Here is a 12690-nt window from a genome sequence, read left to right as displayed (position 1 = left end):
ACGTGTAATTCCTATGAGTAGAAACTCTCACATTGGTTGTGTCAGCAGAATGTTTGGACTAAATCAGCAGCTGTTTCTGAGGTAAATTGAACTCAAATTGAGCTTGCGCAATAATTCATCTTGGAATTACCTTGTAAATGATATTTGGAAAGGTAAATCACAATCTTTTCAGGTCAATTACTTAGTTTTGCACAATCACACGCTGTGACCTTAGGTTACAAAGGTATTATGAATGAAAGCTAACTATTCATTGTCTGATACCTGTTCCCTTGCATGCTCTTAGTACACAACAATTATGAGATAATGTGCCTTAATTTAGCCCATGGTGGAAGAATTTTTAGTGTAATTGCATCAACTTTGTGTTTCCTGAAGAGTAACATATACACGTGGACAGGTGTTGTGTGTGTAAGAGGGTATAACTTGTGCTTACTTATAAATCTCTGGATAACAGTGTGTACCAGTGTGTACCAAATGTGAATGCCCCTTGAAGGTTTTGCCAGGTTGTACCTTCGTGTCTCCCCTCTGATGCAGCTGTAGCTCAGCTGGTAAAAAGGTTTGTTTGGGAGCACTTTCATTTGCTTCAGGCAAAGCGAGCAGGTTGGTTTATACCCTCTTTGTTGACTAATCCATCTGACTTGTTGGAAGCACACGAGGGAGTGCTCACTTAATTCCTTCTGCCAACAGAGCTGCGGGGGTGGAATCTCTCGGCAGAGGAGTGGTAGGGAACAACTGGAAGAATGATCATGTCACCGAGCAGCCGGCACACCTGTCTGCGAGCTGAGTGCCAGCACATGACCTACTCCTGTCTGCACCATGGGTTTTGTAGCTCTTCCAAACAGGTCTGTGCCTTTCCTGTTAGACATTCCTGGCTTAAATCTCCTTCATGCTAAGTTCTTTTATACCACTCTGGCAATACAAAACAATTTGAAAGCATCCAGAGGTGTAAGATGTAATAGCAGCCTTATTCAACAAAATATGTCAGAAGGTCTAATAGGTGAATTTCAATTATTGCAAAATTAAATGCATAATTTCCTTATCCTGAACTTGAGCTGTTCCTGTCAAGGATGCCAGATGCACAGGCAGCACCTGGATGCAGGGTGGCAGTGCTGCCCCTCGGCCCAGGGACAGTCTGCTCTGGGGCTGTGTCACTCTGATTTTACACTACTGGTGAAAGTTCACATCCAGGGAGGGGGCTCCAGACTTCATTCCCAGTTTGTACATTTTCTCGTGGTCATGTGAATGACCTCCTGTTACTCTTAAACCTAGAGGGGTCCAGTGGCCCACAGGCTTCTGAAAGGGGTTTTGTCTGTCTGGCTGTGAAGAGCTGTCCTTGCCACCCTCTTTCCAAATGTGCCCTTCCTGTTGCAGAGCCTTCCCCTCTAGCTGCATCATCAGCTTGCCTGCAAGGCCCATGGGATGCATAGTGCTTTCCCTTCTTTCATGGATCCCCTGCACTGTCTTTTCCTAATCTCTTTAGATTACATTTTCTTGTATTTTCATGTTGGAGTTCCTAAACATCCTTATGAAGTGATTGTGCTTTATCTACCACTGTTGTTGTTATGACTACTAACTGTCTCTTCTTTTGGAAAATTCTGCTTAGTCTGATCTTAATGTTGTAGCTTCACATAACTGGTTTTTATTGTTTCTTTTTTTCCCATTCTTTTTTTTTAATACACAAGGACAGCCCTGCTTTTTGTTTCAGTCAGTCACTTGCAGCCTAAATGATTTTTTTCCAGTGAAGTACTTGAACATGAAGTACTTGAACCTCTAGATATTTTCGTGTGCTTCCATGACTTCCATGAAGAAAAAACGTAAGATTTTGCTAAAAAATTATTTTTCTGAAGTAGAAATGAAAGACCTTACCTGAAGCATGCTACAGGAGTCTAAAATCTGCTCATTCATTGTGGCCAACTGCTCAGATGATGAAGGGATTTTTTTTTTTTTTTTTTTTTAATTCCTACGGCTACAGCTATGACCAGTTTAATCTTCACAAATGCAGGGCATTTCCACTTAGCTTCAACCTCTTTTAAAGTAATTTAGCATGTTTATACCTAAGATTTTTTATTCCTTCTGATTCACAGGTTTCTGATCCTTTTGTCTGTCTGGGTTAGGAGTTTCTTCTGAACAGTGATCAGTTCTGAAAACATCTGGTTTTCAACCTTTGCCTGACTGAAAAAATAGTACATTTTTGTTCTTTCATGTCTTTTCTTTGGTGGGCCTCCATAGTAGTCCTGTATTTTTCAGTCTGCAGCTTGGATGGATGTGCTTTATCAGGCAGTGAATGAGCTGTCAAAGATACTCTCTAATCAGGAAGGGAACAAAGTCCTTCTGGGTACTTAAGCAACTGCATTTTCCCTGTGACTTTGATCAGTGCCCCTTCAGTCAGGTTACAGCCTCCTCCTAACACTGACTGCTAACTTTGGGTAATCCAATGTATCCCTCTCTTTTTATACAACTATCCAATTCTTGGTTTTCTGGATAATCTTACACAATTTTCCTACTTCAAAATCTGTTAGTGGACCAATGGTACTCTCTATCTTAAGTTACCAAAGTTCACGGAAAGCATATCCATTCAGCCCGCCTTATATTAATTACTGAGCAGTTATTAACACTTATCAGGGGCTGCAGAATCTCAGCTGGGTGGAGTTAGTCCACACAGTGTTAAACAGGAATGAATTTGAAAATTGTTCTTATTGAAATGTCCTTCTTGTAGGACAATGTTTGTGGATTCCTTTCTTGGGAGGAGATAAAGAAGCTATACAAGCCAATTAATTACTGGCATACTTTGCTAATCCTGCAATTCTATACAGCAACCATAATTATAACTGTATTTGCTGAAGGGAATTAAAAAGATTCCTTAGAATATTGTATATAGAATAGCTTTATTCACTCAGAAAATCAAATTTAAATCAAAATTCCTAAAACTGAGTGAAATGTGCCAGCAAAAATGGTAATGCCAGGCCCGTAAGGAACAGGGCTAGCACTCTCAAATGTTAATGGTGCTGAACACAGTATAGATGTTGCAATTTCTGCTGTTGCCAATGCCAGACAAAGTTGTGCAAATATTTTTCTCTGACAGTCTGGCAAGCAATGCACAGGCATGGCTGCAGTGCTACTGCAGCAAAACACAGGCAGAGTCCAAAGGGAAGAGGAAAGTGAAGAGAATCAACTTTGATGCAGGTTCCAGGAGAAGGAGGGGCAGCCCTGGCTGATGCCACCCTGCTCTACTTTCAGTAAGAGTTTTCCTCAAGGTCACCACCTGCAGTGTCTCTGAGCTGGCCCTCAGCCCAGACAGCCAAACCCTCAGGAAGATGAAAGTGGGCTCGAGACCCTGACACTCCATTTTGTCCTTAGAAATATCCCCTGCCAACTTCACTAGCCATTCCCTGAGCTAATGCTGCCTTTTCTTTCTGTTTTCCCAAAGCAGGCTAGTGCAAGCAAGGGAAGGACTGCACAGCAATGCTGGCTGCCTCTGCACTGCCCTCGTGCCATCCTTCTCCCTGACATTGATTTTCCCAAAGCCAAACCATCAAAGCTCTCAGCTGTGCCAAAACATTTCTCGCCACACACAGTGCTACAAGGGGCTCCCACTTTCAGTGTTGGTGACCTTACACCTAATGCATTCCCTGATCTGGATCAGAATCCTAGTAGGAATGCCCATTGTTATCTTGGACACTCCCTTAAGGCCTGGGAAAAGGTTGCTGAAATATTAGTCGCTGTTCCCTTCTCTGTGGCATGGACCTGAAGTGTGTCTTAGAAGCATCAGCACCTCGGGTGCCACCCTGAATTGTTCTTGCTCAACATCCTTTTTTTCCCTCCTCTTCCTCTTCTTTGTGGTATGGACAAGCAGTTGTCCTAATCTGCTACATCTTAATGTTCTGTTGGGAACATTGTTGCTAAATTGGCATTTCAAAAAGGCATCTCTTGTTTTCTCTAGGAACTCCTCCCCTCCCACATCCCCCCATTTTTATAGTACTGCTAAAGTGTGAACTCTGATGCTTTGTGAAAACCTGGTTTAGTCGGGAAAACTTCAGGCTTACCTCAGTATAATACAAGGCTTTTCTGGAAGGTGTGAATAAACTGGAAAATATCTAATTGTTTTTGTGTGGCAGAGAATGGGTTAAGGTATAGTACTGTTGAGATTAAATCAAAGTGGCTACTTCAGCAAAAGTCTTGCAGACACATCTCTGTGTGTGTATTTTCAAAGCTAGTGCCTTTGTAATAATTTGATTTAATCTAGGGAGGCTACATATTCAAAACCAGGTGCTAATGCTAATGCACTTAGCACAGGTCACCCAGCCTGTGTCAAATCAACACTCACATCAACAGTTCCATTGTGCTTTCAAGGACAGGACATAAAGGTATCAGCTCTTGAACCAGAAGACTCTGGAAGACAGAAGTGGTTCTCAGAGAAATTACTTTTGAAGAATTAACTGTCCACTGCAGTTTCCTTGGTGGGAATGCACAAACCCACAGTCAGTTCAGTCTACAGTTTGGGAGCAATTCTGGGTTTTGTGCTGGTACTCTAGAAGCAGCTCATGAGGGCAGCAATATTGAGTCATTCCTGGCCAGGAGACTCCTGTGTTCGCAGATCTGTTGTGCTCTATTCTCATATTTCTTACACCTCTTGGTTACAGCACAGCTACATGCTATTTCTGCTGGGGATTCTTGGCACCAAGGAAATCCATGTGGAACAGGAAGGCTGTAGCAACTCTCCACAACAGCAGCAGTTTTAAAAGCATGCTTGGTGGTTATATTAGAGGTTTTTTCCATTGGTTTATAAATACTGATCGAAATCTGGGATATCAATGTTATTAGGGTGCACTATCATTAGGGGATAGATAGGGCTCTCTAGGACAGTGGTTTCAAAAGGTTTTGGTAGTGTACCCCTATCACTAAAAAAACTTTGAGCATAATTCCCAATATATTTGTATTTTTTATTTATAAATTATATATATATCTAATGTCATAATGATATATTATGCATGTTAGAAAACAGAAAAAATTAAAACTAAAGAAGGACTAAAGATAAAGATAAAACTAGAGCTAAAGATAAACTTAATTATTTGTTAATGGTACAGAATGCATTTTCTTTGTGCACCCCAGTGGATTATCTTTCATGCCCCTTGAGTCCACACACCTTGTTTTCAAAACCAGTAATCTAGAAGATGGACTAAAATTCAAGATGAAAAACCATGACAAAAATGAAAAAAAAAATTACCCCCTTGGCCTTAAAGTATCTCCTTAATGCAGGTGGTTAAAAACTTTTAAAGTCTGGTCCAAGAGTATGGAATTAGTTCCCTCAGGAGCTAAGACAATTGCAAACATCATCATCCAAATGTAAACAAGGTTATTTAACCTGCCTTTATGACATAAATACATTGCAACATATACATTAAAGAGAAGCATCCAAATTATCAAAGCAAATCCTCCTACAAACGTCTCCCCTGGGGCAGAGGAAGAGAGAACAAAGGAGGTGTTGCTCAATGCACTACTGGAAAGCAAGTGGGTGTTGCTGTAATGGGGTGAGAACGTGGATAGACTGGCGTGTGACAGAAAACCGAATCTGTTACTGTTTCTACTCAATTAAAAAACGGGCACCGGTGTGAATTAAATGTTCATTTCAGGTCAACAGACATTATATATCCATTTTTTAATTGGGTACTACTTGTTTTGGATTTTCCTATTGTTTTCTTCCTTCCACAGTGGCATCCTGACTGTAGAACCATGAGTAAATTACTATAAATCATGAACTCTAGCTCTGGCTGGCTGTAAAATAACCTAATTTCTTGATTTCACTTCAAGAGGCTTTCTTGGGTAATATTTCAGTACAGCTGGATTGCTTTATTGGCACAGCTCTAAATATAGATCAACTTTTAAATTGCTTGCTTCCAAAATTGGTTCAAAAAACTATTCTGAGTTGTAAATTGTGTTAATACACAGGACAGTGAATCCCAGCCTTCTTGGAGGTACAGTACTGTCTTACCTAAGGGTGACATTTATTTCATCACTAATGCCTGGCAAACTCCCCTAGCTGCTGCATGAGGTGGGATGAAGCTGGAATCAAGAATTTCTCTGCTCCTCAGTCCTTTGCACAAAGGAAAATACTAGAAAACACAGGTTGCACTCTCCTACCTCGTCTATATACAAATAATTCACCCAGGATCTGTTTTCCAGATGCATTTAGGAATGGGAAGAGACTAACTTTGTACTTCATCCACTGCTTTCCGGATGTTGACAAGAAAGCAGGCTAGGTTTTTGAAGTGATTAGGTCTGGCTAGAAACTTCCATTCTACATTGGAAGCTGTACTTTCTGGAAATAAAAATTTAAATTTTATAGGCAGTCTTTTACTCTGTCATGATATCTCTATCATGACAGAAATGACATCTCTTACTGCAGCACAGGGTTTCCCTCTGACTGCTCTGGCTGATATGTTGTAAAAGATGTGGTTTGTCCTGCCAAAAAGTGGGAAAGAATGGGGCAACTTTACTGGAAACAACAAACTCTTTCTAACTGTGGAGGTAGATGGCAATGGAAAATGGAAGTCTAATGCTGAGATGACTTGAAGCAAAGAGTTTTAGCCTTGTTTCAATGTGATTTTCTACCCTGATGTTTCCTAAGCAAAAGCTTTGGAACTTATGTCCTGTACCAAGAGGAGGTACCTTGAAACTTCTCCAGTACCTTGAAACAGAATGTGTAAAAAGTTGAGTACAGCTATTGATATGTTTGAGTACAGAAGAATAACAGTTGGTGAAAAATACAAACAACTTGTTTGAGTAGTATAACAATGAATACAACTGCAGCAGAATTTCTATCTGTTAATAGATTCAGAGAAACACAGAATGGTTTGGGCTGAAAGGACCTTAAAGATTGCCCAGTTCCAACCCCCCTGCCGTGGTCAGGGACATCTTCCACTAGACCAGGTTGCTCAAAGGCCCATCCACCCTGGCCTTGAACACTTCCAGAGACAGGGAGTTCACAACTTCTCTGAGCAACCCTTTCAAGTGTCTCACAGTGCTCATTATGAAGTGTTTAATGGTATCCAGCCTAGACCTCTTTCAGTTTAAAAATGCTGCCTCTTGTCCTGTCAATCGTAGGCATTGCTAAAGAGTATCTCACCAACTTTTTTATAAGCTACTTCTGAATGCTGAAAGGCCGCATTAAGGTCTCCCCAGAACCTTCTCTCTTCCAGACTGAACAACCCCAGCTCAGTCTGTCTGCATAGGACGGGTGCCCCAGCCCTCTGATCACCTCTGTAGCCTCCTCTGAGCGCACTTTAACAAATTTGTGTCTTGCCTTTTGCTGAAGTCTTTTCCTTGGTGATTACTAAGTGCTTTTATAATGAAAGAAATGCAGGAATATCAACTGTTTTTGGGATCATAAAACAGGGTGAAAAGGAATAATGACACTTCCCCATTTCCTGAAGGAAGTCTGAATTTAGCTTTATGTAGAACAAATCTACCTTGACAAGTTTTGCATAAACCTATCACTTAACTTTTCTCAGGTATTAAATGCTTCTGAAGCTGATCTGAGTGTGAAATAGGGCATTTCAGTAATATTTCCATAATATGGTGTGTAATAGCTCAGGAAGTATACTAGCAACTTGCCTCTTGTCCACTTTTTTATAAATAATGCATGTTTTGTATCAAAGCCAATATTTTAAATCTACAACAGACATGGAAGGCACAAACAAATGTTCATGTGGGAAAACAAAAATGCAGGATTAACTCTGTTGGTATGAACTATTTGAATCTTGAATATATTAAACCTTTTTTGTGAGCAACTGTTAACTTTGCAAGTAAAAGGTTAAAGAAAAAAAAAAGCTGTAGTATGAAGGCAAGTAGACTGAAAGATTTGTGATTAGAAAAAGTATGACTTTCTAGTATTTCTAGAAGCGTGCCTGAAGAAATCAGTGAATATTATTGAGAGTTACCATATTGCTCAAAGGGCTGTTACAGAAACATGTCTTCTTTTTTTTTTTCTTTCTGAAATTCTTGGCCAAAACATCACCACTAGCCTTATTTGGTTATATTTCTCTATTTACAGATTTGCTTGTGAATTTTTCTACTCTTTCAAGTGAATTAGTTAATTGATGTTTGTGCCATGTTTTCAAGACAGAACTACCTACAATGAGCTACAGTAACCCATGACTGCTACTTAAAATCTAATCTAAATTGTATTTTTCATAACTAATCTGGAAATGAGCCTCAGTTATAGTAGGATTTTACACAGTGCAAATGTTGCCTCAGACTTCTGGAAGAGTCATTGCTGAATGTTCCTGCAAATCTTCTAATATCAATTTGGCCTTTACTCTCATCTTAAAAAAAAAAAAATAGTCATATTGTTAAGTTATACAGGCAATAAAAACATACAAAGTTTCCTACTCTTGTTCCTTCATCTATCAGCAAAGGTGGTTTTGCACTTAATACCAGAAGGCTTTTTGGCTGATGTGTGCAACCCAAGAGACACAGATGCAGACTGAGTACCTTGACCTGCAGCTAGGCACAGCTCTTGTTGGAGCTGGAAGCTCAGGCACAGAATATTCTAGTGTTACATGGCCTGGAGAGTGTGTTAAACCAGGTAGTGCTCATGGGGAGAAGAGGACTGCTGGCCTCTTAGCTAGGCCCTGCTCTTCTTCCCCTCCAAATACACAAACCCTTGGGCATTGTTGTTGATGATAACAAATAGCTCTTACTATGGTCCTACTGTTATGTTCAGGAAGAATAAAATTGCAAATTTGAGTGTTCTGTTTCAGTTATGCATTCAAAGGCAAGAAAGTTCACTAAGTTACTGTGATGTTATCGCTCAATGTCCCACTCTGTATCACAGGTTAAAGCACACATGCTGCTTTTTACACAGTTTACAGCAAGTTTTCAGCTCCATGTCTTTAAAAAGTGACTTATGTTTTACTGTTATATCCACATCTGACTTGCCAACCCTCCAGGCAGCAGCAGCAACCTGCTCCTGTGCTGGGAAGGTGCTCCTAGTAGCCTCCTGCAACAATAGATGATGGAATTACATGGTTTGCCTGGGAGTTCTGAGGGTGCTGTCAACTCTGTCAAATTTTCAGGACATTGGAACTGCACTTCTTAGAGGTTATAACCCTACGCCAAAGCTGGGAATTAGTATGGACAAAAATCTTACAACCTGCATCAGATGTCTTCAGTCTGTCACATCACCAGCAAACCCATGTGACTTGCCTTCAGAGGTCAGGTATCACTGCTGACACATCCCCTTCCTGTCCCGGATGTCAGATTTAAATCCTTATGAGATACCAGGGTAGTTACATGCAGGAACAGGTCTGGTTCCTGTCTGGATCCATGGAGGACAGCAGGGAGAATAGAGGTGTGATGAGCCTGCAGAGTGTGTCAGCAAACACTGGTGCACTTGGAACCTTCTGCCCTGGGATCAGCAGGGGTAGACAAGATCTCTCACAACAACTAACTACACTTTAGCTGCTGTAATATCTTCCCCTCCCATTTTTTAGTTTTGTTGGGTTTTTTTGTTTTGTCTTGGTTGTTTTTTGCCTTTTTTGTTTTTGTTTTTTGTTTTTTGCTGTGGGCTCTTGCAGAATGTCTTCAGCAAAGCTGGCAAATAATATTTTATCTGTGGCATCCAGCATCTGGTGTCCACTGGAGATGTGTGGCCACAAGCAGAATGCCACGCCTCTCAATAAGAATTTTGGCCATTGAATCAGACCACTTGTGGTTCAACTCCTTTTAGATGATCCCACATACTAGAAAAATTTCTGTATAGAATTCTCCCTCAACATGCTTGTCCTAGAATTTCCTGCAAATAACGTGGTGACCTTGGGTAGGCAGAGTAGCTGGTTATAGACTTTGTGTGTCTTGTTGTGATTCCTTGTCTTCAGTCTTCTTGTTTCACATTCTGGCATCTGTGACACTCCTTAGCATTGACTGGTTCCTGTTTTTCATCTTGCTGACACCTTTGGCTGTTGAATGGAGCTGGAGGAAGTCCAGGCTTCACACTGGTGCCTAATTCTTCAAATCAAATCCATCTTCACAGGTTTGGTTAGGCTTTTATTTTTGGTTGATGAAGATAGTGATACTTAGGTTGCTAACAATGATGTTTGTTATCTTCACAAAATTGTTTCTGCCTTTCTTCCGCTCTTTTTCCAAGGCTTTTCTTTTGTTTTCAGTCTTCTGTAATATGCATGCATATTGCTACATTTTTGGCTGTTATTTTTTCTTTACTGTCTGATCTCCTGTTCTATTTATAACCTATGTCAAATATTTTACCCTTCGTGTTTTAGTGGGTTGTCCTGGTCCCATATCCAGCAAAATTCTAATAAAGTCTTCAGTAGGTAGTCAGTGTAACAGTCTCAGTCTGTCCCCAGCAAGGGATCCTTGCTATAAGATCTGTGTCAGGAAGAGATTCCTGTGTCCCTGCTCCTCCAACAATTGAGATACTCCCCAGACACCGTCTCAGTTTTGTGGCCATCTCAGTTCAAACGCAAAGATGAACCTGGCCATGTGTCCTGTGACATGTTTTCTTCAGCATGGACAAGTTCTTCTACACCTTTCCTGTTCCAGAGTCTTGCCATTGAAAAACCCCACTTTATTTTTGAATCTGAGTATTTTCTGTCCTGTCTTTATCTTCTTCACCCAGTGGGAAGGTGAGTTCTTCGCTTTTCCAAGAATCTGTCATAGGCTGAACAATCATTGTGTAACCTTCCTTCCTTCCTTCCTTCCTTCCTTCCTTCCTTCCTTCCTTCCTTCCTTCCTTCCTTCCTTCCTTCCTTCCTTCCTTCCTTCCTTCCTTCCTTCCTTCCTTCCTTCCTTCCTTCCTTCCTTCCTTCCTTCCTTCCTTCCTTCCTTCCTTCCTTCCTTCCTTCCTTCCTTCCTTCCTTCCTTCCTTCCTTCCTTCCTTCCTTCCTTCCTTCCTTCCTTCCTTCCTTCCTTCCTTCCTTCCTTCCTTCCTTCCTTCCTTCCTTCCTTCCTTCCTTCCTTCCTTCCTTCCTTCCTTCCTTCCTTCCTTCCTTCCTTCCTTCCTTCCTTCCTTCCTTCCTTCCTTCCTTCCTCCCTCCCTCCCTCCCTCCCTCCCTCCCTCCCTCCCTCCCTCCCTCCCTCCCTCTTATGTCCACCTTTCCCTTAGCTAGATAATGTCTTTTGTTAATATATCCCATCTTACATTCCTAACTAGTCCATCTCCATGACCTGCACTAATGAAGTTTCTCTGTGTGGTTGTGTTCCCTCTCTTTTCCTCTCTTCACAGACATTCCTCTGATATAACTCACTCCAGATTTTCTTAAGGCTGTTTTATAGGCTGTTGGCACTTGAGTCTTCTTTTATTTTCTATCATTCACATGAGCTCTTCTATATATTTTTAGTTATTTTTCACAAAACATTTGGCTTCCCTAAAATCTGCATGCTATAACCTGTTTAAATAGCTGTTGTAGCACTACTATCCACAGCATACTTGCATGGTGAATATCCTGCATTTGAAGTAAAATGTTTGCATGATTTGCAAAGGCTTTGACTTTTACACTTGTAAGCTGTGGTCCATTGTCTACCACTGCCATTATCAGTGAGCTATTTCTGGCAAATACCTTGACTGTGACGTTGGTTATATGCTCATCAGCTGTGTCATGTTTCTGGATAGAAGAAATCATAACTTAGAGACAGCGAGTAAATTTTTTCCACATGCAATCACAGACCAGACAGCCTCTCTGCAAACTGTGTGGTCAAAGTGGGGTCAGCTGGAGCAGGTACCCCAGGACCCCTGGGGCACCCCCAGACTGGCCTCCAGCTGGGGCTTGTGCCTCCCATCACAGCTCTGTGAGCCCAGGTCGTGGTCAAGGGACAAATCTGCATACCTCAGTACAAATACTTTTTCTAGAACAGTAGTGTACACAACATTGTATTCTGGTATTTGCTCTAACATTTTTCAAGTCACAATTGGTAGTAGCAAAATTTTATCCATTTGCTATTCATCTCCTTCTTGTAAATTTGTGGGGTTTTTCCCCCATAACTTCTATGCTTGTATTTAGTATTGTTTTTTCTTGTCCTCATGGGCCTGTCTGGCTATGGTAAGTGCTCTGCTCCTGACACCAAGGGATCAGGATTATTTTGCTGGTACCCAGGGTGTCCTAACTGGCATGTGAGAAATCCAGTTGCACTGATGGATAAAGCACAGGGTCTACAGGACAGCCATGCCCTATGGGAGGAGTAGATGGGGTCTGTAGGGCACTCTGAAGGAAATAAATTACTTATTTATGTAACTGAATGGAGTCCCTATTACCAAATCCATGTTTTTAAACCCTTCCCACTTGCTGAAATGACTACAAGCATTTCTTTCCCAAAATAACTGTTCCCCACACTCTGTATTGGTGGTCTATAGCAGCACACCTGGATTTTCTTCACAAAGTCTGCATGGTGACTGCAGATACCAGAACAACCTGCCTGAAGTTTTTGCAGAAAATAATTTTAGTCTTGTAAATACAGCAGCTGTGGGGAGCTGGGTACTGCTGATCTGAGCCTGTTTCCAGGCTGCAGGCAAGTCTTTATGCTTATCTTCTGGCAAAACAATCTTCTTGCCTTGCGAAGCCTCTCCCTGAGCTTTCACTTTTGCTCTAGCTGCATATGCTGTGTATCAGTCTGTGGTTTGCTAATTTAAACTGCCGTTTGTTTACCTCCTTTGTCCTTCAGAATTTGTTTTGGGTCTTTTGC

At 41.2% G+C, this 12690-nt stretch overlaps 1 protein-coding gene across 1 annotated transcript in view; it reads left to right on the top strand.

Moving 5' to 3' along the window:
• The first annotated feature begins 720 nt into the window (after nt 1-720).
• TPD52 (tumor protein D52) overlaps nt 721-12690 on the top strand; it is a 124990-nt gene continuing 113020 nt past the window's right edge. The window contains exon 1 of the mRNA XM_064390043.1: nt 721-839. The gene's annotated coding sequence lies outside the window, so the exon portion shown is untranslated. The remainder of the gene's footprint in view (nt 840-12690) is intronic.

Source organism: Passer domesticus, chromosome 1 (assembly GCF_036417665.1).
Source record: "Passer domesticus isolate bPasDom1 chromosome 1, bPasDom1.hap1, whole genome shotgun sequence".
Classification (NCBI taxonomy): domain Eukaryota; kingdom Metazoa; phylum Chordata; class Aves; order Passeriformes; family Passeridae; genus Passer; species Passer domesticus.
The sequence above is the reverse complement of the archived record's forward strand: the minus strand, read 5'-3'. Positions and strand labels throughout refer to the sequence as shown.